This window comes from Pecten maximus, chromosome 2 (assembly GCF_902652985.1).
Source record: "Pecten maximus chromosome 2, xPecMax1.1, whole genome shotgun sequence".
Taxonomy (NCBI): Eukaryota; Metazoa; Mollusca; class Bivalvia; order Pectinida; family Pectinidae; genus Pecten; species Pecten maximus.
In genome coordinates, this window is record NC_047016.1 from 24,788,442 (window position 1) to 24,794,875 (window position 6,434).

Genomic DNA, 6,434 nt, shown 5'->3' on the forward strand with positions numbered 1-6,434 from the left:
TTGTTGTCATAAAACACTATGGCTATTGCATTCAAAATAGGTATACCTTTTAACTTTTGGCAACTTAAGTTGTTTTTTTTTTCTTCCAAATGCGCTCCTTTTTTCCCCTGGTTAAATACTTACATTGATGAAGAACAATAAGATATCCGACTGACTTGTTATTTCTTACAAAAGGAAATTCGGAATTTGAAAATATAACATCAATATATGTTTCGATATAATACAAATTTATACGTTCAGAAGTCTTGACTATACACTACATTTCACCAGTTTAGTATGTCTCCCCATATTCTGAAGATGTTTTTTTTTTAATTTTAAGTTGTTTTATTTTAAACTACACACAAACATTATGATGCGAAAGCGTACAGAAAAGCAAAACAAGGTCACATTAACATACTTAGTTTACCGTTTAAATATACCTCTGACCAGTTGCCTGTATCTCGTACCTCTTGCAACAAACATCACCGAGTTTACAACTGAATTAACCAGTTCCATGTAATACATCAATCCTTTACAAAAATCGATTGATACAAATGAAAGTGTTGTCATTGAGTTGTCGATAAATGCGGTGCTGAGAGATTTCCCCGGGATGTAAAAACAGACTGTAGTCAACGCCATCATCAAGAAGGTGACTGTACTCCTGGACTGGTATGCAGAAAGCCTTCGCTGGTTATTAGGGGTGTGTATTGCAGGACGAATAACTGGTGGATCCTTGCTTGAAGAGCTGGATAAAGTGGATTCCTCTGCATCCAACGGTGCTCCTTTCGCCATTTTAGTGAATACATCAGGGGTATTTGTAACAAACTGACTTTGGTTATCTGGGCGACCTCCTATGTTTGTGTCAGTAGATGTGCTGACATATACCTTATTTTTCTGTTCAGTTTTAACTTTGCACGATAGCCTGTTCCCCTTCTTTATGGCATAAACATGCCCCCGTAACATCACCACAACCACTAAACCCAAAGTGCATATAATAAAATCGGGCAGGAATTCGAACGCCATAATGAACAATGTGTGAGCTACATTAGAATATGCATTTTCTAAGAAGATAACGTCCACGGCAGTCATTGATGTGTCGTTAGGGTTGATGGAATACGATATATATATTGCCTTCGGTATCCCAATTAGCACTATCAGTCCAAAACTGGATATAATCATAATGATCAGGCGTCCTTTCGTCTAAAGATGTCTTAGTTTTGTTGGAAAGCAGATAGCGATAAATCTTTCCATAGACATAATTGCCAGTAACGTTTTAGAAAAGAAAAGTAGCAAATAATGTACATACCCAATAAAACCCTGGCATCATGATTGGGTAAAGTCCGTCCATTACCTCCCTGTGAACACAAATCTGACGCTGTCAAGACGAATAATGTGATTGTGGTGGTGTCCCATTTACCAACCATTCTCAGAGCGTGCATTAAAATACCGTTCGCTACAATACTCAATAGTGCCGTTGAAGGTACTACGCCAAAATACAGAACCTTCCAATAAAAAAGAAAACCCGACGACATACTGACAACGGTTGAAGTTATGATACGCTAAGAGATTGGTAGGCTTTCCGATAACTCTACTACTTTTTTCAATTCGGATGGGTTATTATAACCCTGTACATTCATCAATGCGATATTCCGTCCGAGATAATTCGTAGCATAATGAATAATCGGTTAAACAAAGGCTAATGATCTCCTAGGAATCTTATTGTCCATGTTCATGTTCATATTTCCCGAAGTCATTTACTTTACCTCGCTACTTTCGAGCGATTCGTAATTGTATTCGTTTATGCAAGCTCGATGCGCGAACGTGTGTACTGTGCCTAATTAATCTTAGGAGAGTACACTACCTTTATCATCTCTCATATGATGTTTGATTTTGTATGGCCATATCACAAATGTCCTGGTTGATAATTTTTTTCAAATGACTTGTGCATCATGTATTCTCATTGCCGCTGAAGCAGTGCATAATTTACATATAGGCCATATCATTTTCTTTTCCCATTTCTTTTAGACTAAACAATAAATCACATGTTTATGCTCAGATCATCATAAAACTCGGATAAGTCGAAGTCGACGGAACTGAGTTAAATAATCGACTTATTCGGTGGTTCGACTTAACCCTGTTTCTATGTATCGACATACAATGACATAAATTACCAGTTTCGATAGGTCTACCGTATACATGCTCGATACCATGGTAAGATAAGCAATACATTGATACATTAATTATTTTGTACCCTAAAAATAATTTTTGAATAAAATAAAGATTGTAGGTTAATTTGCACAGAATAGATAATAACTTTTGAATGTTCAGCAGCTCAACATACGACATACGACATTCAGATTTTGAATGTTCAGCCGCTGAACATACGACATACGACATTCAGATTTTGATTTTGAATGTTCAGCGGCTCGACATACGACATACGACATTCAAATTTTGAATGTTCAGTCGCTGAACGGGTGCATTTATATAAAACATATCTTTGAATGGAGCCCTTTGAAAAAGCACAAGGCTAATAAGGCCACGTCCGCCTTTAAAGCAAACACGTTTTGCTTCATCGACAACATACCGCCTTATAGGTCAAATACGGGTTTTAAACACGCATGATTTCATACCGCAAAATAAAATTTAAAATTTCCAAGTGGGATTCAGATGTTGACAATAGGACCCAAAGTCTTCATCAATCGGTATCTTTCGAAACTTTATGCTGCTTATTCTTTTGTCAGTAGAAGGCACCTGTCACGGTTATCCTGATAATGTAAACAATTCCTAGATAATCGAAGCAGTGATATCACTACCTAGAAATAGAAAGTTAACTTCAATCGGAAATTAAATCATCACGCTTATTATAAAGCTCCGTAGTACGCTCTCTCTGCTAGCTAGATGGTAAGTTAAGATCGAGGAATGCGGTTGACATCAAAATGCTATTCTCAAATTCTTTACATGAAGCATGTTTTGAATGTTCAGCCGCTGAACATACGACATTCAAAACTTCATATCTTGTGTTTTTACCAGCCAACGAGGTAACTTTTGAATGTTCAGCAGCTCAACATACGACATTCAAATTTTGAATGTTCAGCCGCTGAACATACGACATACGACATTCAGATTTTGAATGTTCAGCCGCTGAACATACGACATACGACATTCAAAACTTCATATCTTGTGTTTTTACCAGCCAACGAGGTAACTTTTGAATGTTCAGCAGCTCAACATACGACATTCAAATTTTGAATGTTCAGCCGCTGAACATACGACATACGACATTCAGATTTTGAATGTTCAGCCGCTGAACATACGACATACGACATTCAAAACTTCATATCTTGTGTTTTTACCAGCCAACGAGGTAACTTTTGAATGTTCAGCAGCTCAACATACGACATACGACATTCAGATTTTGAATGTTCAGCCGCTGAACATACGACATACGACATACGACATTCAGATTTTGATTTTGAATGTTCAGCGGCTCGACATACGACATACGACATTCAAATTTTGAATGTTCAGCCGCTGAACATACGACATACGACATTCAGATTTTGAATGTTCAGCCGCTGAACATACGACATACGACATTCAGATTTTGATTTTGAATGTTCAGCGGTTCGACATACGACATACGACATTCAGATTTTGAATGTTCAGCCGCTGAACATACGACATACGACATTCAAAACTTCATATCTTGTGTTTTTACCAGCCAACGAGGTAACTTTTCAATGTTCAGCAGCTCAACATACGACATACGACATTCAGATTTTGAATGTTCAGCCGCTCAACATACGACATACGACATTCAGATTTTGATTTTGAATGTTCAGCGGCTCGACATACGACATACGACATTCAAATTTTGAATGTTCAGCCGCTGAACATACGACATACGACATTCAGATTTTGAATGTTCAGCCGCTGAACATACGACATACGACATTCAAAACTTCATATCTTGTGTTTTTACCAGCCAACGAGGTAACTTTTCAATGTTCAGCAGCTCAACATACGACATACGACATTCAGATTTTGATTTTGAATGTTCAGCGGCTCGACATACGACATACGACATTCAAATTTTGAATGTTCAGCCGCTGAACATACGACATACGACATTCAAAACTTCATATCTTGTGTTTTTACCAGCCAACGAGGTAACTTTTCAATGTTCAGCGGCTGAACATTCAAAATCTGAATGTCGTATGTCGTATGTTCAGCGGCTGAACATTCAAAATCTAATGATCTCCTAGGAATCTTATGGTCCATGTTCATGTTCATATTTCCCGAAGTCATTTACTTTACCTCGCTACTTTCGAGCGATTCGTAATTGCATTCGTTTATGCAAGCTCGATGCGCGAACGTGTGTACTGTGCCTAATTAATCTTAGGAGAGTACACTACCTTTATCATCTCTCATATGATGTTTGATTTTGTATGGCCATATCACAAATGTCCTGGTTGATTTTTTTTTTTTTCAAATGACTTTTGCATCATGTATTCTCATTGCCGATGAAGCAATGACATAAATTACCAGTTTCGATATGTCTACCTTATACATGCCCGATAACATGGTAAGATAAGCAATACATTGATACATTAATTATTTTGTACCCTAAAAATAATTTTTGAATAAAATAAAGAATGTAGGTTAATTTGCACAGAATAGAGAATAATACAGTTAACATGTCAGACCCACGTGTATAGACATGCACACTCGTAGTCATTCACGAAATAAGGACGGTATTGAATTTTCTACTCGTAGTTATATCCCAAATATTTAAAAGTTTTCTTCAAAAATATGGACTAATATAAGGAATATACAAATCTACGATACAACGAATACACATCGATAGGTTTGGGTACCGATACATAAGGTGAAGGCCACAGCAAAGTCACTCAAGTATAACTAGTCACAAAGTTTTAAATAAAAAAAATAGAGACATCCCAAATGTTGTCTCAGGAATTGTTTATTTTTCGATCGATAACTAGGTTTTATTTCCCTAAGATATCATGACGCACGGCTGTTGGACTCAAAACAAAAAGGAAAATTTGCATAATTAAGAAGGAATGGACCACAAATTAGATTCGACACAACCGCAGCATTCGATTAAACAGTGTTCGAAACATCCATGTTTAATTTACTAAGACAAATAAGAAGAAACATCGGGACCTAACAAAACATTCAACTCATAGGATGTATTCGATTCAAGAATGCTCGGTACATGAGAGTTTTACGGTATATACATTAATAGTTGTTTCCTTGATTACCAAGGGCACTCGCACAAAACATCTTTGAAAGCAATCCTTCAAGTGTTAAAACCAGTTTGTTCATATAACCTTTGATATGAGTCAAGGTCACATGTTTTTGCAATCATTGTCTCCCGTTGTCCAGAAAATCTACCAGCCAAATATTTTGTTTCTAAACATTTCGGTTTGTTGAAACAAGTCATTTTGGCTAAAAAACAATAATTGAATATAGTCAATGGACGTTTTAAGCAAAGTATGTATCGGTAAGATCCCTCCCAGTGTTTGGTTATTGCATTAGCTCACTTGTGCATTTTTATAATAGTTTCAGGCTTTGTCGTATTACTTCATTAAATAACCAAATCTACTTAAATGAAACGGGTCAGCTGTTGGTGCAATGAAATACAAAGACAGACTCGGTGTTTTTCACGGTTTTGTTTCAAAACAAGTCAATCGATATTTGCTTTACCAGTATATAACTTCTAAGGAGTTATCTGACAATTAATCGTTATAGAAAATTTAAGTCGTAATACAACTCAAGACTGTAGTTTTAAGACCTTTCAACCAGAACAGTGGGCAAGTCTGTACATAAGCAACATTATTAAGCATGATAACTCAAACCAAGGTATAAACTTTTAAAATGCGAAATTAGGTGACGATGCATAGACTTTTTCCCTGTGTTGAGGGTTTGACAGAAAAATCTCAGACCCTCGATGTGATATTTTGACAAGGAAACGCAACTTCCATTCCGAAAATGACTGTAATAGTATTAGCTCTGAATACTATTCTACAAGTTCTAAAATATCTAGAATTGATACACAATCAGCAGAGTGATTTGAGGCCAAGCCCTGAATAAGTTACAGCGTAATAACTGATTGTTCACCATTCAACTATTTTTTTTAATTAGGAAATCATTTCGGTATTATCAGTTGCTATGCTTTCCGGACGTTTTGTCTGCAGAAATCTGGAAACCATCTAACAGATGAAAGTTTAAACAACTGATCTTCTAGTTTCGAAGATTTTGTCGGCGATCTTTACTTTTGTCGCAAAGCTACATGCATTGTGATTCAATGATAAGTCATCATTTGTTTACGGAACACAATTGGTATCACTTTCTATGTCTTTATTTATTCTAAAACATGTAGTGGTACAATGTTTTAAAGAGAGCATCTGTTATTTTCTTTCGTAGGGGAT